We start from the raw sequence: 24000 nt of genomic DNA on the forward strand, positions 1-24000 counted from the left end.
CTGGGTGGATGATGTTTCTGATGTGTTGTTGCATTCTATTGGCAAGAATTTTATTGAGGATTTTTGCATCTATGTTCATCAGGGATATTGGTCTGTAATTCTCTTTCAATGCTGCATCTTTTTCCAGCTTAGGAATTAAGGTGATGCTGGCTTCCTAGAATGAATTTGGGAAGATTCCCTCTTTTTCAATTGTTCTGAATAGTTTGAGAAGAATTGGAGTCAGTTCTTCTTTAAATGTCTGGTAGAATTCAGCAGTGAATCCATCTGGTCCTGGGCTTCTCTTTGTTGGGAGGGCCTTTATTACTGTTTCAATTTCTGTCTCAGTTATGGGTCTGTTTAGGTTTTCGATGTCTTCCTGGTTCAATTTAGGTAGGTTGCATGTGTCCAGGAATCTATTCATTTCTGATAGATTTCCCTGTTTGGTGGCATACAAGTCCTTGTAGTAATTTCTGATGATTCTTTTTATTTCTGTGGTGTCTGTTGTTATGTTTACTTTTTCATCTCTGATTTTATTGATTTGGGTCTTTTCTCTTCTTTTTTTAGATAGTTGGGCCAATGGGGTGTACATTTTGTTTATTTTTTCAAAAAACCAGCTTCTCGTTTGGCTGATTTTTTGTAATGTTTTTTTAGATTCAATCCTGTTGATTTCTTCTCGGATTTTAATTATTTCTCTTCTCCTACTAGATTTGGGTCTGGTTTGCTGTAGGTTTTCTAGATCCTTGAGGTGAATTGAAAGCTCATCTATTTGGTGCCTTTCCAATTTCTTGATGTAGGCACCTATTGATATAAACTTTCCTCTTAACACTGCTTTTGCTGTGTCCCATAAGTTTTGGTATGTTGTGCTGTTATCTTCATTTACTTCCAGAAAATTTTTGATTTCTCTTTTAATTTCTTCTATGACCCACTGTTCGTTCAGGAGCATGTTGTTCAATCTCCATGTGTTTGCGTATGCTCTAGGGATTCCTGAGTTACTAATTTCCAACTTCATTCCTTTATGGTCTGAGAAGCTGCATGGTATGATTCTAATTCTTTTGAATTTGCTGAGACTTGCTTTATGGCCTAGTATGTGGTCAATCCTAGAGAAGGTTCCATGTACTGCTGAGAAGAATGTAAAATCTTTAGCTGTGGGATTGAGAGTTCTGTAGATATCTGTTAGATCCATTTGGGCTATAGTGTCGTTTAAATCTACTGTATCTTTGTTGATCTTTTGTCCTGTTGATCTGTCTATTTCTGAGAGTGGAGTGTTGAAGTCCCCCAGTACTATTGTATTGGGGTCTAAGTCTCCCTTTAAGTCCGTTAATAAATCTTTTAGATAAACTGTTGCCCTGTAGTTAGGTGCATATACATTGATAATTGTTATATCTTCCTGTTGAATTGATCCCTTAATCATTATATAGTGTCCCTCTTTGTCTCTCTTAACAGTTTTTGTGGTAAAGTTTATGTTGTCCGATATTAAGATGGCTACGCCCGCTCTTTTTTCAATTCTGTTGGCATGGTATATCTTTTCCCAGCCTTTCACTTTCAGTGTGTATGGATCTTTGTTGGAAAGATGTGTTTCTTGTAAGCAGCAAATAGATGGGTTTTGTTCCTTAACCCAATCAGCCAAGCGGTGTCTTTTAACTGGACAGTTCAGGCCATTCACGTTCAAAGTGACTAATGATAAGTGGTAACTTTGCCCTGCCATTTGCCAAAGATAAGTTCTGATATATGCTTTGAATTCCCTGTGATCTTTTGCTGTGAGGTTTCCTTCCTTTACCTACTTTCATTTTGATGACCATGTTTCTGTGTTTCTGTGTGCAACACATCTTTAAGCATCTTTTGCAGGGCTGGATGAGTGGCGACAAATTCTTTCAATTTCTGTTTGCTATGAAAGGTCTTTATTTCACTTTCATTCACAAATGAGAGCTTAGCAGGATATACTATTCTGTGCTGGCAGTTTTTCTGTCTTAGTACCTGGGCTCTATCTCGCCATTCCCTCCTAGCTTGTAGGGTTTCTGATGAGAAGTCAGCTGTGAGTCTGATTGGAGATCCTCTGAGAGTAATCTGACGTTTCTCTTTTGCACATTTTAGGATCTTTTCTTAATGTTTCACTGTGGAGAGTTTAATTACAACGTGTCGTGGTGAGGATCTCTTTTGGTCGTGTTTATTAGGGGTTCTGTGAGCTTCCTGTACTAGGATGTCTCTGTCCTTCTCCAAACCTGGGAAATTTTCTGCTAATATCTCACTGAAAAGGCCTTCTAATCCTTTCTCCCTCTCCATGCCTTCAGGAACTCCTAGAACCCGAATGTTGGGTTTTTTAATAGTATCCTGAAGAGCCGGCGCCGTGGCTCAATAGGCTAATCCTCCACCTTGCGGCGCCGGCACACCGGGTTCTAGTCCCGGTTGGGGTGCCGGATTCTGTCCCGGTTGCCCCTCTTCCAGGCCAGCTCTCTGCTATGGCCAGGGAGTGCAGTGGAGGATGGCCCAGGTGCTTGGGCCCTGCACCCCATGGGAGACCAGGAAAAGCACCTGGCTCCTGGCTCCTGCCAGGATCAGCGCGGTGCGCCGGCTGCAGCGGCGGCCATTGGAGGGTGAACCAGCGGCAAAGGAAGACCTTTCTCTCTCTGTCTCTCTCTCTCACTGTCCACTCTGCCTGTCAAAAAAAAAAAAAAATAGTATCCTGAAGATTCCCGACAATATGTTTTAGATTTCTAATTTCCTCTTCTTTTCTTTGGTCTGACTGTATCCTTTCCTGTTCTCTGACTTCTAAGTACGATATTCTCTCTTCTGCTTCACCCATTCTGTTTGTAAGGTTCTCTAATGTGTTTGTCATTTGATCTATTGAATTCTTCACTTCATTATGATTTCTCGTCACTATCACAGTTTCCTGTTCTATAGTTGTTTCATTTCATTTTGATTCCTCCTTAATATTTCATTTTCACGAGAGAGATTTTCTATCTTGTCCATTAAGGATTTCTGTAGTTCAAGAATTTGTTTTTGAGAACTTCTTAATGTTCTTATCAATTTTTTGAGATCTGCTTCTTGCATTTCTTCTATCTCATCATCTTCATAATCTTGAATTGGGGTGTCTTTTTCATTTGGGGGTGTCATAGTGACTTCCTTGTTTTTATGACCTCGGTTTTTGCATTTGTTATTTGGCATATTGGAGATAGTTGGTTTCTTCACTGTGGTGCTTTTTCTTGTTATACTATGACTCTAGATTAAGTGGACTGTCTGTTTTTGATGGAGCCTTAGAGGCTTGAGATGGGTGTGGCCTGAGAACTCTGTTTGGTGTGCCAAAGGTGACACTCCCAGGTTAGACTTGGTAGATTTCTCTCTCTCTTTCTTTCTTTCTTTCTTTCTTTCTTTCTTTCTTTCATTCAAAAGGGAAGTAATTCCGCACAGCTGAACGAAGTTGGAGGTAGTTAGCAGGCAAATGATATACCCACAGGAGCCAGAGATCGGAAGCTCTTTCCCAAGGACCACACAGGGAATCAGTTCTGCCCTCAGAGTGGGCTCAAATTCTCCTTCAGTCTCCCACTGGGTTGCCAAAGTTACAGAATTGTAGCGTCTCTGGAGAGTACTCACGTGAATTCCGTGAGTTCTCTCCCCCAACATCTCTTTTTTCACAGTCTCAGTTCAGTAGCACCACAAATTCACTAGGTCCTAATCTGTTAATTCACCCCGCCCAGAGTCAGGTTTTTCTGCTAGGCTCAGGGCTGGTGCAGACCTGAGGTCACTCTGCTTATGACTTATGTCCAAGATGGCGCCTGCTCTTTGTCTTGCTTGCCTTTGAGAGGTGAGCTGAGAGAGAGAAACCCATGTCCGTATCAGTCACTTTTTTTTTCTCTCTCTCTCTTCTAGTTAGCCTGGTGAACTTTTCCCCCCAGGGTCGTTCCCTCTAGTCTCCTCTTTCCGCTTGCCTGCTGGTGTCTCTGGCTATTGAGGTTCGGCTCACCTCGCATGTGTTTGAAGAGGTGATAGGATATTTAAAGAGACAAATTAAAGACAAGTGCAACAGTTTAGGTCAGTGAGGATGGTAGCCAGGATCAAGATGGTAGCAGCAGATAGATGTGGTGGGATGGGAAAAGTGATGTATTTTTTTAACTTTTATTTAATGAATATTAATTTCCAAAGTACAGAATATGGATTACAATGGCTTCCCCCTCATAACGTCCCTCCCACCCGCAATCCTCCCCTTTCCCACTCCGTATCTCCTTCCATTCACATCATGATTCATTTCCGATTCTCTTTATATACAGAAGATCAGTTTAGCATACATTAAGTAAAGATTTCAACAGTTTGCTCCCACACAGAAACATAAAGTGAAAAATACTGTTTGAGTACTAGTTATAGCATTAAATCACAATGTACAGCACACTAAGGACAGAGATCCTACATGAGGAGTAAGTGCACAGTGACTCCTGTTGTTCACTTAACAAATTGACACTGTTGTTTATGGCCTCAGTAATCACCCTAGGCTCTTGTCATGAGCTGCCAAGGCTATGGAAGCCCCCTGAGTTCACCGACTCTGATCATATTTAAACAAGGCCATGGTCAAAGTGGAAGTTCTCTCTTCCCTTCAGAGAAAGGTACCTCCTTCTTTGATGACCTATTCTTTCCACTGGGATCTCACTCGCAGAGATCTTTCATTTAGGTTTTTTTTCCCCCCCAGAGTGTCTTGGTTTTCCATGCCTGAAATACTCTCTTGGGCATTTCAGCTGGATCCACATGCCTTAAGGGCTGATTCTGAGGCCAGAGAGTGCAACTTAATATGTTATCCCTCTTAGTATTTTTTTTGTTTGTTTGTTCTACTTAATACCTTTGGTTGAATACTGTAATCAGTACACAATTCTTCTTAAGTGCTGAAACTTAACTGAAAAGTGATCGCTGTTAAATATAAGAGTGGGAATAAGAGAGGGAAGAGATGTGCAATTCGGGACATGTTCAAGCTGACTTACCTCAAATGGTAGAGTTAGAAACATACCAGGGGATTCCAATTCAATCCCATCAAAGTGGCATGTACCAATGCCATCTCACTAGTCCCAGTGATCAATTTCTGTTCACAATTGATCATAATGATAGGACTAAGAACCAAAGGGATCACATAATCAAGAATAGTGTCTGCAAATACTAGCTGATAGAATAAAAAAGGGAGAGAACGATCCAACATGGGAAGTGAGATACACAGCAGACCCATAGAATGGTGGATGTCCTAAACAGCACTCTGGCCTCAGAATCAGCCCTTAAGGCATGCGGATCTGGTTGAAAAGTGATGTATTTTAAAAATATTTTTGTAATACATATCACAAATACCAGCCTTTATTGATCCCCTCTTATTGTCTAGTTTGGTGCTCTTTTGGTTTGCTCTTTTCAAATATCAGGTTCCATTTACTCAATGACTGTGATTGGTGTTACTTAATACATTTTTACCTGGTGGCAGAAACTGATAGATTGAAAACTGATGCCAGTCTATGTTTAGTATCTCTGTATGACAACCTTACTAAAATGGCATTCTTTTTTCAAAAATTATTTATTTAGTTATTTTTATTTTATTTTAAAGGCAGAGATACAGATATAGATAAACAGATAACACTGGTTCACTCTCCAAATACCCACACAGCTTGGGTTGGGCCAAGCCAGACAGGAGCTAGGAATTCAATACATGTCTCCTAGATGGATAGCAGAGATCCAACTACTTAAACCATTGTTGGTCCATTGCTGGCATAGATTGCTGCCTGTTTTTTTTGGCAGGCAGAGTTAGACTGTGAGAGAGAGAGACAGAGAGAAAGGTCTTCCTTCTGTTGCTTCACCCTCCAAATGGCCGCTACAGGCGGTGTGCTGCACTGATCTGAAACCAGGAGCCAGGTGCTTCCTCCTGGTCTCCCATGTGGGTGCAAGTGCTTGGGCCATTCTCCACTGCCTTTCCATGCCACAGCAGAGAGCTGGACTGGAAGAGGAGCAACCAGGACAGAACCGGTGCCCCAACTGGGACTAGAACCCGGAGTGTCGGCAGCGCAGGCAGAGGATTAGTCTAGTGAGCTGTGCCGTCGGCCAGATCACTACATCTTAAGCACCTTCTTTGAGCACTTATTTCATAATCGTTGTCTGAATGAAACTTTATTTCTTGCCTTTTCTCACTTGGATTCGTACATATGAGCAATACTAATGACTTCTAAATTTATGCTTATCTAAGAACTCTGTTCCAACATCTGTCCAACATTCCTGTCTCTGTCTCTCTTCGATTTCCAATATGCTCTGAGCCATTATTATTTTGGCTTCCCCAAATAGTCTCACTTTAGCTTTGCTATACCTCCTATAGTCTACTTACATGTTTGCCAAGAGTTTTCGTTAAGAATGTAATTCAAATCTAACCCAATGAAAGGAAAGCACATCTCCTTCTCCCTATTCCCTGGAAGGGCATCCAACCAGCAGGGAGGAAGTGCCATCTTAATGCCACTAGAGGCTGTGGCAGCTCTTTGGTGTCCAATTAGGACATTTTATCAGAGGGATAAATCTCCACTGACTTTGAGTCTGGCCTAGAGGGTTGGCAGGGGGCTGGGCACCCACTTAGGTCCATGAGGTGCTCCCATCCCCCACCTTATCACAGGCTCCAGGGCTCAAACTACCAAGGCAGAGCACCCACAGGTATCTGGCTCTGGGAAAGCTCCTAGTCTCTCGGTGGATGGGGCAGTCTCTGCACCCTGTGACTGTGGGAGCTTTGCGTACTATAACTATGGGAAGTCTGTGACAGCATGACAGGCTGTGGTGTGTAGTTGGATCTCTAGGAAACCACTGTGTCTGGCTTCAGAGGCTCAAAGCTTGCTGATTGCCTGGTGTGGGTCATCGCAGAGGGTTCTGTGTTCACACTGAGTACTACACAGATCCTTTGTGCTGTTCTTCCATCTGCCTGGGTGGAGGTTATAGCCATTGTAGGTTACATTTTGGAAAAGAGGAGGTGAGGCTGTAATTACACTGGCATATATCATACCCTCCCCACTGCTGACGATAGAGAACATCTACCACTCCCAACTTGGGTGTCACCCGGACTTTTACCCCACTTTGAGCATTTACCAGAGCTCCCGGGCTCTACCCAGCGCACACTTCTGGAAATCCACTGAAGTGGCAAACACCCCACTAAGCCACACAGGCATAGTTCAAAGATAAAAGCTATCAGAGGAGAAAACCAACAAGCATTTCCCCAAATGTATACAAACACATAAATCAAGACATAAGAAGAAGAAAGACAATATGACTCCCCAAAAGGAACATAACAGCAGTTCAGATTTTCACTCTTTACCTCAAAGTCCATAGTATAAGCCAAGTTACTTGAAATATCTTTATTTTCACCTGTTAGCCCTTGACACTCTTACCTGTGTCATAGTTATTACCCTCTTTATTAAAACTCCAGTTACAACTCTGTCGTAAAACGTATGCTGCCTGGAGTTGTTTGCCACATGGCTCATCATTCACTTTCTTGAGGTCATTCCTCAAATGTCTCCTTCTCAATGAGGTCTACTGTGAACATTTTAGTTAATACTGTCCCTTCCCTGTCCTCTAAAAAAGGCTTCGCTTTCAGTTATTTGTTGTATTTTTCCTCTTTCTCAGTAGTGTTTTAAACCATTGAGCATTCTATCCACTTTATCTATTTATTTTATTTGTTACTTGCCTTTTTATTTCCATCTACTATAAGATAAACTTCCTTAGGTAAAAAATTTTTGTTGGGTTTGCTATGCTCTTCAATATATCCTGAGTAATTGTTAGAACAATACTTTCACAGAATAAATACTTAATCAATATTGGTTGAATGAAGAGAGAAATAGTTCTATGAGGAGCAAGTTTTCAGCCTAGTGGTTTAGACATCTTCAGAAAAAGTGGAAAAAGTCCTTATGACTCAGTGTAACAGTTAAGATTTGAGATCAATAAGAAACAAAGCTTGAAACAGAATATAAACACTTCAAATATCAGCCCAATACTAATGATTATTTTCAAAAGTGTTGGGACCCTGAAATACCTGCTCAAGATTTCATCTGAATTATGAATGCCCCCACACTGATAACATATCTCTTCCTTGGCATGGTTCTCTTGAATTGATGTACTCAAGTAATCTTTAGAAGCTTCACTCTCAAATGTGGCCAATGGATGCCATCATTGTCCATGTTATAATGCCCTTTTACTTTAAGCTACTGTGGAAATTGGTGAACTTATTGCAGATGTTTTGCAGAATCCAAATCAGTGAAGATATTGAGAAAATAAATTTTTTTAAGAATTATTTTTCCCACTAAAGGAAAAATCCACAAGGATTATATGTCTCTCAGATATATTCCTGTTTCTATAACATATTTCTTTATAACCTCCAAGAGCTTCTGGTGGGAGCTCCCATTGCTTATCACACAGACTATTGCAAGAGTCTCTTCAGTGACCTCCCTATTTTCTATCTCACACGATTTTCACTTTCTCCAAAGTTCAGCTTGAGCAATATTTCTAAAAAGTAAGCCTCATATTCTAGAAATGTTTCAATAATCTCCCAGGTACATCCTTTTATAGTTTAGACTCTCTGAGGTGGCATTCTCTATAGAAAGCTCTGCCTTTATTCTATGATGTTTGATTGGCAAGTTTTAAGCTTTATTCTTCCCTCTTCTTCTGCCCATATCTGGAGAAGTTTACAAGAAATCCTGAGAACTTCCATCTGTGGAATTGTGAGATTCAAGCCGTATCCGTATGCAAGAATCCTGACCCTGTCTTCACACCTTATCCACAATAAAATTCTATGTCCAATCTCCTTTCTTTAGTTTCTTAAGAACTTTTAGAACAAGATTTAAAATTTTCTTGTTCTCTCCCAAATGTCTCATTATATAGCTAATAGATGTTTTCATTTTGATGTGTTGTAGCATTACCAGTCTTAATATATGAAGCAAATTTTGGCTGGAGGTTTATCTTATTTATTAATATGGCTACAAGATAGAAAGGAATTTTCTGCCTAGTTCTTGCCTCTGCATTCTCATTCAATCAGCTGATGCTTGTTGATAACTAACTATATGCTGTGTACATTCCAGGAACTTGAGAAAGATTGCTGAATAAAATAACCAAGGTCTTTGTACTTTAGAGTTTATATTCTAGTACAGTGAAGCCAACAATAAGCAAGAAAATTAATAATTAAAATTATAATTGTTTTAAAGGAAGAAGTACAGTAATAACTGACATAATCTGGTAGAAAAAAGCTTACTGAATTTTTAGATAAAAGCTCATTAACGCTATATGTAATTTGAACGTGGTAAGTAAGAAATCCTCACCCAAGCAAATATTTAGGATGAAGTCCTAGGCAAGAAGAATAGTAAGTTTAAAGTCCCTGTGGTGCGGGCCGGCGCCGCGGCTCACTAGGCTAATCCTCCGCCTAGCGGTGTCGGCACACCGGATTCTAGTCCCAGTCGGGGCGCCGGATTCTGTTCCGGTTACCCCTCTTCCAGGCCAGCTCTCTGCTGTGGCCAGGGAGTGCAGTGGAGGATGGCCCAAGTGCTTGGACCCTGCACCCCATGGGAGACCAGGAAAAGCACCTGGCTCCTGGCTCCTGCCATCGGATCAGCGCGGTGTGCCGGCCGCAGCGCGCTGGCCGCGGCGGCCATTGGAGGGTGAACCAACGGCAAAAGGAAGACCTTTCTCTCTGTCTCTCTCTCTCACTGTCCACTCTGTCTGTCAAAAAAAAAAAAAAAAAGTCCCTGTGGTGCGGAAAAAAACAGACAACAGTGGAAACTTAGGAAACAATTTTAACTTAGGGGTTAAAAATAATTTGGTGAGCAATGATGCTATCTTGGTTGATAGAGGCAATATTGGATAAGAGAAGCGAATGGAGTTTGAGTAAATTTACAAGGAGAAGAAAGAGGATTTACTATTTAATTGATCAGAGGTGGCATTCCCCCTTTCTCTGGGCCCATGAAACTTCATACAGTTATTGAATACTCCTCTGTGATTTATACTCAATGTGCTATATGCATGCAACTCTGCTCTGTTGAGAACCCTTCCTTTTCTGACCCTACACTGCTGGAATCAGAAAGAGCTTTTTGGATACTTTTATCGCAACATTTATCAAAACATATTGCAACTGTTTTTTACTGTCCCTTAGAAGAGTTAAAGCCACAATGATCATGCAGCTTGACACAATGAAGGCATTTAATGAATCTCAGTTGCATGGATACATGAGAGCATGCCATGAGAGAGGTATAAATGGGAGAGAGCACTGTTGTGGGAGACGTGTACATAAAGTCTCTGAGCCCTGTGACAGAGCTAGCATTTGACACGTACTGCCAAAGGTCAGGGAACCACCAGGAGGAATTCTTTTAATTACTCTAGGAACTCTCAAGAAGAATGAGCAGAAGATCTTAAATGGTAATGATCTGGAAAATGGAAAGGTGCTGATAAATTGGAAAATGAAAATAGTAACCTCATATGCTGCAAAATTAGATTAAAAGGCAAGCTAACTGCAGGGAAGAAAGCAAATGTTCCCTAGAGAAAACATTAAATTCACTTGAGTTCAGGTCAAGCCGTGTTACTTAATACATTAATCTTGAAAGGCTGTGTTTTTTTGAATTGTCAAAACTTAAACTTTAGTTCATGATTGTTCTCTTACTATTGCAAGGTGTGTTTCATTCTAGAAGGTCCCCATGGAAAAATTTCCAACTCTAAGATTCCAATAGTTATATAACAGTCATTGTTAAAAGCTTTGTCCAAATGGTTCAGTGTTATGTGATAAAGAGTAGAGATCCAAAATCTCATCAGAATTCCAGTTAAATACATAAAAAAGTTTGTGAAAGTATAGTAAGTATAGAGATGCAGTGGTCAGAATTCTGGTGAAAACATAGGCATTGAGATGTGTGCCAACTCTGTAGTTACTGTTCATTGCATGAATAAATTTCTTTGACTTTATAGTTAGCAATTTTACAGTTCACAAAATGCTTCCATATTCATCATTTAACTATATTATCAAACCCATTAACTACTCTACGTGGTACTTTAGATCCTTTTTAGAAAGACTTACAATGTGGCTAACAAATAAGTGTCATACCATGAAGCTACATAATTTGCATAAAGCTTGACAAAGGCCTAAACCTACATCTTCTGGCTTGTACTCTGAAGTTCTTTCTCTAAGGCTTGAAGAATCTATTTAGCTACAATTTTACATGTAATACATTATAAAATATCTGAGCAGTCCTATGGTGCTGGTCTTAATAATTTCCATTGTAAAATGAGAAAAAGTAGCTAAATTAGATAATTTGCCTAACATTTCAGACATACGAAATGGCTGAGGATGAAGGTCCATCTAAGGGACTGGCATTGTGGTGCTGAGGTTAAGTCACCACCTTTGACCCCAGCATCCCATCTCAGACTGCCAGTTCAAGTCCCTAATACCCCACTTCCCACCCAGCCTCCTGCTAATGCATCTGGAAAGGCAACAGAAGATTATCACCCATGTGGGAGAGCATGATGGAGTTCCTGGTTCCTGACTCTGCCTGTTCTAGACCATGCTATTGAAACCATTTGGGGAGAGAATCAGCAAATGAAAGACCTCTCCTTCTTTCTCACTCTGTCACCTCCCCATCTCTCTGTTGATTTGCCTTTTTAAACACACACACACTCACACACACACACCCCTTGAAAAACAGAATGAGAGGCTATCTAAGACCAAATGCAAAAGCTCCCATAATGTGCTGCCTCCCCAAGAGCTATGGGAAATAGCTGTTCAACTTTTTTTCATTCATTCTGTAAGATACTAAATAGAATTGGCCAGGTAGAATGAAACATCATAAGTTTAACTGTAAAATAACGATTTGTATTGGGATGATACAGATGAGGGCAGTCTGGGTGTATGCTTGAAAAGAAATCTTACCTATGTATCTCTGTATGCTTACAGAGCAGAGATTTCTAAACCCAATTTAGTGAGACATAAAAGTAATGGCCATGACACAGAATCCATAATATTTTACACTTAGAGGATGCATCATTTCTCTCAGGAAAAAAAAAATGTAGGCATATATAATTATGAAATACGATGTTCTCCACTGTAATGTTTTTATATCATACTTCTTCATTGGTAATGGTCTCATATTCTCATGAACAGTCCAGGAATGATATTCCTTGACTATGTAAGGGTTGTTATTATGTCCTATTTTCATTTTTTGATATGTATCCACATACTTTATTAAAATTAGTTGCTAGTGATTTGTTAAATCCATAAATCAAGTTCTGTAAGATTCAGAATCTTACCCAGATTATGGGTGTTTTAAATTCAGCACAGTTTGCCTTGATATATCTAAGCATATTTCTTTTTCAGTACTGGCATTTTTGTTTGAATGTTTGTTATCCCAAAATAAATGTACTGTTATTCCTTTTCTGTGGAAAATGCCCTTCTTCAGGAAAAAGAAATCAGTTTAGAAATAGCTTTAATGTGTTCATAATCATACCTTTTTATTGCAGCAAGGGACTCCTTTATCTTTTAATATTTTAGTTCCTTCTGTTCTTTCAATCGTATCTTCTCTTTTTTGGAGTTTTCCTAGACATTTTTGGCTTCCATTTGGCCCTCCTAGATTCAAGTTATGTAATCCCTTTCTCTGTATACTTTCTTAACCTCTCATGATACCTCAGATATCCCTGTTTGGGGTAAGGGATCATTGACCATGGGAGAAATAATTTCTTGCTTTTGATTATATTTATTTATTTTATGCAAAAACAGACATTTAAAGAATAAATGACATGATTAAAAATATTAAAAATGCTGAATTTTATTTTGTTGTTTAGAATAGTATGTTTTTATTTGACAAAGATTTATACAGTTCTCTTTATATTTAAGTGTCAGAAAATAAATATCTATTTTTCTCCAGATTTGAGAATTAAAAGTACATTATAAAGTACTAAAGATAAAAAATTTTGTGTGCATGTATATATGTGCATATATATACACATATATCCTATATGTATGCCTTTATTGTTTTTGATTTGCTTTGATTTAAGGTATACAAACATCATGTGTTTCATAAATACAAATTCAGGAACATAGTGATTCTTTCCATCCTTCCTTCCCTCCCACCCACACATCTACCCATCCTCCTCCCTCTCCTATTCCCATTCTTATATTTTACTACCATCTATTTTCAATTAACTTTATACACATAAGATTAACCCTACTCAAAGTAAATAGTTCAACAACAAAAAAAACCTGTTCCTCAACAGTTGAGACAAGCTCTGTTCAAAGTCATTGCTTCTCAAAGTGTCGATGTCACTTCTATAGATTACTTTTAGGTACTCTATCATGGAGATCATGGAGAACATATGGTGTTAATAAATCTTTCTGTTATTTGCTTATTTAATTACTATGTTTTTCAATTGCATCCACTTAGTTGCAAATGACAGGATTTTATTTTTTTTACCACTGTGTAATATTCCATGGTGTACAGATCCCATAATTTCTTTATTCAGTCTTGAGTTGATGGACATCTGAGTTATCCATATCTTAGTTATTGTGAATTGAGCTGCAATAAACATGGGGAGTACAGATAATTTTTCATATGCTTATTCCATTTTCTTTGGGTAAATTCTCAGGCGTGGAATGGCTAGGGCATATGTTAGGTCTATATTCAGATTTCTGAGCTATCTCCATGAACTCTTCCATAGTGGCTGGACCAGTTTACAGTTTTTTACTTTGCTGAGTATTTGTTTTGCAGCCAGAGAAGCTTCTCAGCTTGATATAATCTCATTTGTCAATTTTGGCATTGATTGCCCATGTCTCTGAGATCTTTATCAAACAGTCTTTGCCTATGCTAATGTCTTGCAGGGTTGCCTCAATGTTCTATAATAATTTTATGGAATCTGGTCATAGATTTAGACCTTTGATTCATTTTGAGTAGACTTTTGTGTAAGGTGTGAAGTAGAGGTTTTTCTTCATACCCAGCACCATTTGCAGGGGAGATTGTCCTTACTCAAGGGGATCCATTTTAGTTCCTTTGTCAAAGATAACTTGGTTGTAGATGTGTGGATTGATTTCTGGAGTTTCTATTTTGTTCCATTGGTCTATATGTCTATTTTTATGCCAGTACCTGGGTGTTTTGATTACAACTGTCCTGTAGAATATCTTAAAATCTGGTATTGTGATGCCTCCAGGTTTGTTTGTGTTGTATAAGATCGCTTTAGCCATTCCAGGTCTCCTGTGTGAATTTCACCATCATTTTTTCTATATATGCTAAGAATATCCTTGGTATTTTGATTGGCCTCACACTGACTCTGTAAATTGCTTTCAGTAGTATGGACATGTTGATGATTTTGATTCTTCCAATCATGAACATGGAAGATTTTTCCATTTCTTTTATTACTTTCTTTAATGTTTAGCAATTTTCATTGTAGAGATTTTTTTATGTTCTTGATTAGGTTTATTCCAAGATATTTGAATTTTTTGTAGCTATTGTGAATAGGATTGAAATTAGAAGTTCTTTCTCAGGCCAGCGCCATGGCTCACTAGACTAATACTCTACCTGCAGCGCCAATAAACTGGGTTCTAGTCCCAGTCGGGGCACCGGATTCTGTCCGGGTTGCTCCTCTTCCAGTCCAGCTCTCTGCTGTGGCCCGGGAGTGCAGTGGAGGCCAAGTCCTTGGGCCCTGCACCTGCATGGGAGACCAGGAGGAGCACCTGGCTCCTGACTTTGGATCAGCGTGATGCACCAGCCACAGCAGCCATTAGGGGGTGAACCAACGGGAAAAGGAAGACCTTTCTCTCTGTCTCTCTCAGTGTCCATTCTGCCTGTCCACAAAAAAAAAAAAAAAAAAAAAAGTTCTTTCTCAGCTGTAGCATTTTCAATGTATACAAAGGCTATTGACTTTTTTGTGTGAATGTTATATCCTGCACTTTGCCCAACTATTTTATGAGTTCTAATAGTTTCTCAGTGGAGTCTTTTAGATCCCCTGTATATAGAATCATGTCAAATACACATAGGGATAGTTTGATTTCTTCCTTCTTGATTTGTTTCCCTTTGATTTCCTTTTCTATCCTAATGGCTACAGTTAAAACTTCCAGGAATATATTGAATAGCAATAGTGAGAGTGGGCACCCTTATCTGGCTCCAGACCTTAGTGGGAATGCTTCCAACTTTTCCCCATTCAATTAGATGCTGACCATCAGTTTGTCATAAATTGCCTTGATTGTATTGAGGAATTTTCTTTCTTTACCCAATTTGCTTAAGGTTTTTATCATGAAAGGACATTGTATTTGATCAATTTTCTTCTCTGCATCTATTGAGATAATCATCTTGATTTTGTACTCAATTTGTTAATGTGGTGTATCACACTGACTGATTTGTGAATGTTGGACCATCCCTCCATAGCAGGGATAAATCCCACTTGGTCTGGGTGATTGATCTTTATTATGTATTGTTGGATTCAGTTGACTAGTATTTTATTGAGGACTTTTATATCTATGTTAAACAGGAAAATTGGTCTGTAGTTCTTATTTTTTGTTGTACCTTTTTTTTCTAGTTTAGGAAATAAGGTGATTCTGGCTTCATAAGAAGGAGTTTGGGAAGATTCCCTCCCTTTCAATTGTTTTGAATAGCTAGACTAGAATTGGGGTTTGTTCTTCTTTAAATGTCTGGTTAAATTTAGCAATGAAGCCCTCCACTCTTGGGCTTTGTGGGGGGGGGAGGATCTTTACTACTAGCTCAATTTCTGTCTTGTTTGTTGATCTGTTTATGTTTCCTGTGTCTTCATGACTCAGTTTTGGAAGGTTGCATGTGTTCACCAATCTATCCAGTTGTTCTAGGATTCCTGATTTGTTGGTAGTAATTCCTGGTGATTCTTTTTGTTTCTATGGTATCTGTTGTTATATTTCCTTTGCATCACTAATTTTATTGATTTGAGTATTCTTTCTTTCTTGGTTATTTGGGCTAATGGTGTATCAATTTTGTTTAATTTTTCAGAAAACCAGGTCTTCATTTCACTGATATTTTGTATTGTTTTTGGTTTCAATTTCATGTATTCCTTCTCGAAGTTTAATGATTTCTTTTTTCCTACCAATTTTTGGTTTGCTTTGCTGTTGTTTTCTAGGAACTTGCTATGAATTGATAGCTCATTTATTTGGATATTTCCAATTTCTTGATGTAGGCACCAATATTCCTATTGCTTACTTTGGATTTCCTTTGCATTTTACTGAAGATTTTCTGGCTTCACATATTTTTTCATAGCGATGACCATTTCTGTGTTTCTGTATGTAGTACATCCTTAGGTATCTTTTGTAAAGCTGGACAAGTGGAGACAAATTCTTTCAATTTCTGTTTGTTATGGAAGGTCTTTATTTCACCTCCATTTGTAAATGAGTGCTTTGCAGAATAAAGTATTCTGGGTTGACATTTTTTTTCTCTTAAGACTTGGACTATATTTCACTATTCTTTTCTAGCCTATAGGGTTTCTGATGAGAAATCAACAGTTAGTCTAATTGAAGAATCTTTAAAATTAGTCTGGAATTTCTCTCATGCACATTTTAGAATCTTTTCTTTATGTTTTACTGTGGAAACTTTGACAACAATGTGTTGGGGTGAAGATCTTTTCTGGTCATGTCTTTTAGGAATTCTATGTGCTTCCAATATTGGACATCCCTTTTTTTCTCCAAATTAGGGAAGTTTTCTGTAATTATTTCGCTACAAAGATTTCCTAATCCATTCTCTCTTTCCATGCCTTCAAGAACTCCTAAGACCTGTATGTTTATGAGATACTATCATTTGATATTATCTTATAAATCTCCAACACTGTTTTTAATTTTCTAATTTCTTCTTTTCTTTTTTTAGTCTGACTCCAAAATTTCCAGAGATTTGTTTCTCACTCGGATATTCTTTCTTCTGTCTCACTGAGTATGTTGTTAAGGCTTTCCATTGCATTTTTATTTGATCTGTTGAATTAGTCAGGTCTATTATTTAATTTTGATTTCTCTTTAAAAATTCAATTTCATGGGAAATATTTTCATTCATGCCATGTGTAGATTTCCTGAATTCATGGATTTGATTCTGATTACTTCTGAGTAATCCTACTATTAATTTTTTGATTTCTGTTTCTGGCATTCCATCAATTTCTTCATCTTCACATTCACTATAAAAGTATTGTGTTCCTTCGGGGGTCATATTGTCTTCCTTATTCTTGTTTCTTAAATTTTTGTTTTTATTTTTAGGCATTTGTGGAGCAACTTATTTTTTTTTCCTCTGATGTCTTTTATCTTTGGGCTATGCCTCTGTGGCTCAGTGGAGTGTTTGCTCTTTCAGTGAATATCCAGATACATATGGTGGGTGTGGCCAGGTAGCTCTGTCAGTGCTCCAAGGTAAGAAGTGTGTCCAAGGTGACACTGAGTTGGGCATGGTAAATCTCTCTCTCTCTCTCTCTCTCTCTCTCTCTCTTAATCAGAGGGGAGGTTTTGATCAGTTCTGCTGGCATTGTCTTACCCTCACCTCCTCTCTTCCAAGGTGACCCATGCCTGAACACTAGTCCCAGGGAGTGCAAAATTCATTTGTGGTGCCACAAGAATCAGACAAAAGATCTGGCAGTCCTCAGTGTGAGCACAGCTCCCACAGCAATGACCCTCCTGAGGCAATCAGTGATCTCTGAACATGTGGAGCTGCCGGCAGCGACTGCCCAGAGACCTAGTCACACCCTGTGCCCTCCCACACAGCCACAGTGTTTTCACAGTCCCAGCACACAAGGCTCCCACAGGGAGTCATAGGGCTCCAAGGATCCACTCTTTCCTGCCAGTCCATCCTGTCCACAGAGGGGTGGAGGTGCTCCCAGAGCTAGCCACTTGTGTTTACTTCACCTAGCAGCCTAAGCCCCAGAGCTAGTGACATGCTGGGAGTCTGGGGGCACCTCACAGTTCTAGTGGATACCCAGCCCCCTGTCAATTCTCCGTGCCAGACACAGGGATTGCCTTTCAGCTGATTGCTGGGCACAGGGACACAAGCTATCACAGCTGTTAGTTAAGTCAAAATGGTGTCTTCCCTTTCTCAGCAATTGTTGGGGAGAGAGAAAGATGCCCCCCTTTCCCCCTAGGTTGGCTGGTACACAGTCCCCCGCAGGGCTCCAAGCCAGGCTCATGCCAGGCTCTCCCTTCAGCTCTATCAGCAGCTTGGGCTGCTGCTGTCTGATCTCACCTCACTCTCCAAAGCTGATGCTGAGGTTTTTGGTTGCTGGGGTCCTGTTTTGTGTCCATGTTCATGTTGCATGTCTACACCCTCCACTTAGACCCAAGGCTTCCCTCTAACTTGCATGATGTTTCCTCTGCAGTTTTCTCACTAACTCTTCCCTGAGACTGGACTTTCTCCACTTTTTAAAAATTATCTTCCCCTAGACCAGAACTTTAAGCTCTCTCCCTATTCTATCATCTTAGGATCTATCCAAAATGCTGAGTTTTAGATAATCAGGATATTACTGACAGGCCGTACCTGGAAGGCAAAAGATGATAGCACAGTGTGTTGGTTCCTGCCAGCCATGTGGGATATCAGGATGCAGTTCATGGCTCTCCTGGGTTTGGCTTGGCCTAGGACAAGCTGTTGTGGACATTTGAGAAATAAACAAAGAAATGGAAAATCTCCCCCTGACCTTTTTCACTCTGCCTTTCAAATAAATAAACAAGACTTTAAAAAATAAAGTAAAATTGACTGCTACTTACCAGTGTGTAGAAGCTAATGTTGGGAATTTCTGCTTGGGTAATTTATATAGAATCAGAAAAATATGGAATTTTCAGTTGCTTCTCAGAGTTCATTTAGAACAATATTTTCAATTTACTTTATTGCAATAGAAAAAACAAACATGCAAAACTTTCATCAAATAGTATATGTAACAGAAAAAAATACCAATATGAATAACTACACACACACACACACACATAAACTCCCTTTAAAACTTTTACTTATTTGAGAGGCAGATATAGAGAGACAAATGCTTTATTTCCCAAATGTTTTCACTGGCTGGGCCTGGGCCAGATTCTAAGCTGGGAGCTGGGAATGAAATCTACCTTACCCATGTGGGTGTCAGGAACCCAACTGAGCCATCACTGTTGCCTCCCAGGGTCATCATTAGCAGGGAGCTAGAATTTGGAGCTGGAGCTATGAATTGAGCCCAGGTACTATGAAATAAGACACAGGCATCTTAATCAGTATGTTAATTGCTAGACTAAATGCCCTCCCCCAGTAAACTGTTTTGATGAAATTTGTGCATGACAGAATTGTTCCAATTCTGCCCACTCGCTCTCCTCACAGAACTGATATAGAAATGCCCCGAGTTTTATTTTCTTTAAAATCAATCATTTTGCATTATTAATTATTATTATTTCAATGTTTGTCAATAACTTATCAAAGTATTAATATATAATGTAACTTGTTAAGAGACAGAAACTAGAGATTTTAGTTGAGTCAAATAGTTTTGCTCCTGTTGGTCCAAATACTCAGCACTGAGACAGGAGTCAGAGTTGGGATGGAATCACGACTCTTCATTTTAGGCAAGTCCCAGAACTACTTTATGCTTTAGCTTCCCTATCTGGAATTTAGGATTAAAATTAAAATAATGATGATGATACTGATGATGAATATAATATTAATAATGGTAATACACACCCACAGGGTTGCTGCGATGTGTAAAGTTCTCCTGAATGGTCATTTTCTTAATGACTTTAATTCATATCTAATAACACTGCTTCATCTGAAAACCTATTAAATATAAATATAAATATAGTTCTCTCAATTTTAATGGGAAAATTATGATGCTTTTGATCCCAAACTAATAAAATTATCTAAGGAAACAATTTACAAAGATAGAAAAATCTGTCAAACACATAACAAAAGCAAGTTTATTTAAGTACCAAATAGCTATTTTTGAATAAATTAAGAAAGCCTATTATGTAAAATATAATGTAATATGGGTTTACTTACTCACTGAAGTAGTAACGGAAAGGGGCATAATGTGAATGGAGGTGCAAAGGATTTTTCTTTTGAAGTGCATTATATTTAGACCATTTTCTTCAGCAAGTTTCCAAGCTTTGGGGGCTTATGGTTCTCTTACCTTCAAACTACATTAAATAACTTTATAGCACAGAAAAATCCTTTTATACCAAAGTAAATGCTATAACAATAGTGCTTTGAAACTCACAGAAACAGCATACACGCAAAGCAAACTGAGGAGTCTTAGGTGCTACTTTGCCATCTTCGCTGGCATCTATATTTAAAGCAAAACCTTTTAAGTACATTCCAATTGTGACTCAATTCATTTCATGCTTTATGATGTTCTCTAACTGGAAACTTAGGTGTCAAGTGAATTGGTGAATATGCCTTGGCTTGAAACATCATGTTGAAATATTATCTTCTGTACTGTATTTGTTTAATGTGTTTTGCAAAGAAAAAAAATCATTATATTGAAAACAAGAGTCAAGTCAAAAAAAAAAAAAAAAAGACAGAACTGAACTGTTCTTTAACGGAAAACTTATACTCAGTAAAACCCGTAGCATAGTTCCAGACACCAGAATGGGTGCTTAAAAATAATTGTTTTCTTTTTGGCACCATTTTCTTCCCTATTTTTTTTTCTGACATTCCTTCCAACTCAAGAATTAAAACTTCAGCTTCACAGAACACCTCAAAAACATCCTATGTATCTACAAACAGGAAAGCCAGGTAAAACACTGTCTTTCCTTCTCTGCAAAGACTCAAAGTGACTTCAGAACTGTTTCTACTCTATGCAATTTTCCTGAGAAAACTAAAATATTTTGTAGGCATGTCATACTGTTTTCCAACATCCCTGTGAAGTATAGTAATAAATATGTGCTATTTTATGGATGAAGAAATACAGTAAAATGAAACAAGCTGTCTAGGTTTAGGAAAGCTGGATCTTAACAATATCACCGACTGCATTACCTTACCTTTTCAGAGCTGAAACATTGACAATAAGAGATACATCATCTTTCCCTATTGGTATCCTCAGCCTTAAAAATTAAATTGCACTTACTAGAAGCAACTGTTCGATGCTCTGCTATTAGACACCTATGATGCATTGCTCATTCAACATTCTAGTCACAGTGTAGTCACACACACAGGTGAGCAAGTTTCCACACCTGGGAGCCCTCCATATTCACCAGCTGGAAACATTTGAGAGCCTATTTCTGTCAGGGGGCTCATTGTTGCCATTTTGTTGGAGGTGGTGGATGGAGGAAGGGGATAGGGAATTGTAGTTTTAAATACGTTGCAGCAGTCATGAGCATGTGTTTTTCAGACTGCAAAGTCAAGGAATATAGTTGACCAAGGATACCAGCTGTGTACTCTAAAAACCCATCATAAGCCGGCGCCGTGGCTCACTAGGCTAATCCTCCACCTTGCGGCGCCAGCACACCAGGTTCTAGTCCTGGTCGGGGCGCCAGATTCTGTCCCAGTTGCCCCTCTTCCAGGCCAGCTCTCTGCTGTGGCCAGGGAGTGCAGTGGAGGATGGCCCAAGTGCTTGGGCCCTGCACCCCATGGGAGACCAGCATAAGTACCTGGCTCCTGCCATCGGATCAGCGCAGTGTGCTGGCCACAGCACGTCGGCCGCGGTGTCCATTGGAGGGTGAACCAACGGCAAAAGGAAGACCTTTCTCTCTGTCTCTCTCTCTCTCACTGTCCACTCTGCCTGTCAAAAAAAAAAAATCACATATTATAGGTGAGAATGTGCTTTCTATGGGCTAGTATCAGCCAGTAGTTTAGAATGCTGTGGATACTTAAGCAGCCTCATTCCTGGGATCCATTGCCTCCTCTGCTGTTAGCCTTTGACCTGATGGATTTACCAAACCCTTGGATGATTTCACTCTTCTTCCTCTCTTCTCTCCTACACTTCAAGGCAAACTGGCAGCCTGCTATGGCCCCAGTTTTACTTGCGTCAAGTTTGAGGTAAACCCCGACTTAGGTAAGGAGAGACTTTATACAAAAGGACTATTGTAACAAGGAAAGGGAATTGTTCAAATAAGGCGAATGCTCTGACCATCAAAGCTGCAAGTCAGACAGAATATTTTTAACAGGAGGGAGGAAACAAGGGTGGCTAGGATCAGGTGTGGGAAAGTTGGATAAGTGAGTGATAGAACCAATTAATCAAGCATGCTCCATTCCCCACATGCAACCAGGATCAGCCAATTCTTGCAAGGGCCATCATGAAAGACACATCCTACATTCCAATGCTCAAGAGTGGTGGGTGAAGTTCAGGAGCCTGGGGGAGGGGTAGTAAAGTCTGGAGTTTGATGAAGTCGAGTCAGAGAGCATTTTATCCACATGGTCAGTAGTGACAAACAGTTCAGCTAACAGTTTATTAGATGGAGAATCGGAGCTTGTAGCCTGTGTGCAGGTTTTGCCACAGATCAAAAAGTCTTTTTATGAGTCTGAGGAAATGTGATTTTTTGTAGCAAGTCATTTTCTGGGACACAAAGAGCAAGGGGAATTGCTTGACCATCACTCTTTTCAAGGAGCACAGGGCTCAGATAAAGTCCAACATAATCACTTGACTCTTTCCCTGTTTCATATTACAGGATTTTTCCCTTAGTAAAAATTGTGCACATTTATTCCTTTTGGCTGTATGCTTCTTGAAGGATCTGGACTAACAAACATCATTCTTATATGCACTTTATTATCTGCCATATTAGTATAACTCTTTGTGTTAGTGGCTCTCAAATATTATTATGCATAGAAATGATAGTAGAACTTGCTGCAGTGTAGGCTCCTGAGAACCAGTGCAAAAAGTTCTGACAGATCTGGACAACTGAAATGAATCTAAATGATATAAAAATTTCACATGATTATATGAACATTTATGTTGGTAAAGCCTTATATTACTTCTCATGTCCTGTATAGAGGTTCATTTGATATAAAATCCTGTGATTTTCATTTATTGTGGCTGTATTTGGTTTTGCTACTGCTGGCAAGATGGTACAATATTTTGGAGCACAGATCTGAGACTTTGAGTGCATTTGCATTTGATTCCATCCCTTCAATTTTGTAACCTTAGACAAATTGCTTAACCTCTTTTGTAAAATACACACCTCAAAGAATTTCCATGACCATTAAATTAGTATGTGTAAAGCACTTACTATTATGTCTAGCACTGTAATGATCTCTATAAAAGTTAGCTCATCATATCTGCTGCAAGTATTATGAACCACAACTTTCATCAGGTAGCAATTATTGAATGATATCTATCAGTTGGACACTTTCCCAAGCCATTTGAATAATTGACTCATTTTATTCTTTTCATTGTTGACAGAGTTATGATAAATGAGTATACTTCCAAAAGTTCATGGAAAAAAATTGAAATATGTGCATAGTTTTTTTTTCATAATACACATTTTAGCAAATTTTTCAAAGACCACTTTATTTTTCATTTTCAATTATCTTTATATACAGAAGATCAATTTAATATATATTAAGTAAAGATTTCAACAGTTTGCACCCACACAGAAACACAAAGTATAAAATACTGTTTGAGTACTAGTTATACCATTAATTCACATAGTACAACACATTAAGGACAGAGATCCCACATAAGGAGTAAGTACACAGTGACTTCTGTTGTTGACTTAACAATTGCAACTCTTATTTATGATGACAGTAATCACCCAAGGCTCTTGTGATGAACTGCCAAAGCTATTGAAGCCTTTTGAGTTCACCAACTCTGATCTTATTTAGACAAGGCCATAGTCAAAGTAGAAGTTCTCTCCGTCTTCAGAGAAAGGTACTGACATTTTTGATGGCTCATTCTTTCCGCTGGGATCTCACTCACAGAGATCTTTTATTTAGGTCATTTTTTTCCCACAGTGTCTTGGCTTTCCATCCCTGAAATACTCTCATGGGCTTTTTAGCCAGATTGAATGCCTTAAGGGCTGATTCTGAGGCCAGAGTGCTGTTTAGGACATCTGTCGTTCTATGAGTCTTCTGTGTATCCCGCATCCCATGTTGGATTTTTCTCTATTTTTTAATTCTATCAGTTAGTATTAGCAGACACTAGTCT

Source organism: Oryctolagus cuniculus, chromosome 1 (assembly GCF_051225735.1).
Source record: "Oryctolagus cuniculus isolate XC-2025 breed Fujian yellow rabbit chromosome 1, ASM5122573v1, whole genome shotgun sequence".
NCBI classification, from domain to species: Eukaryota; Metazoa; Chordata; class Mammalia; order Lagomorpha; family Leporidae; genus Oryctolagus; species Oryctolagus cuniculus.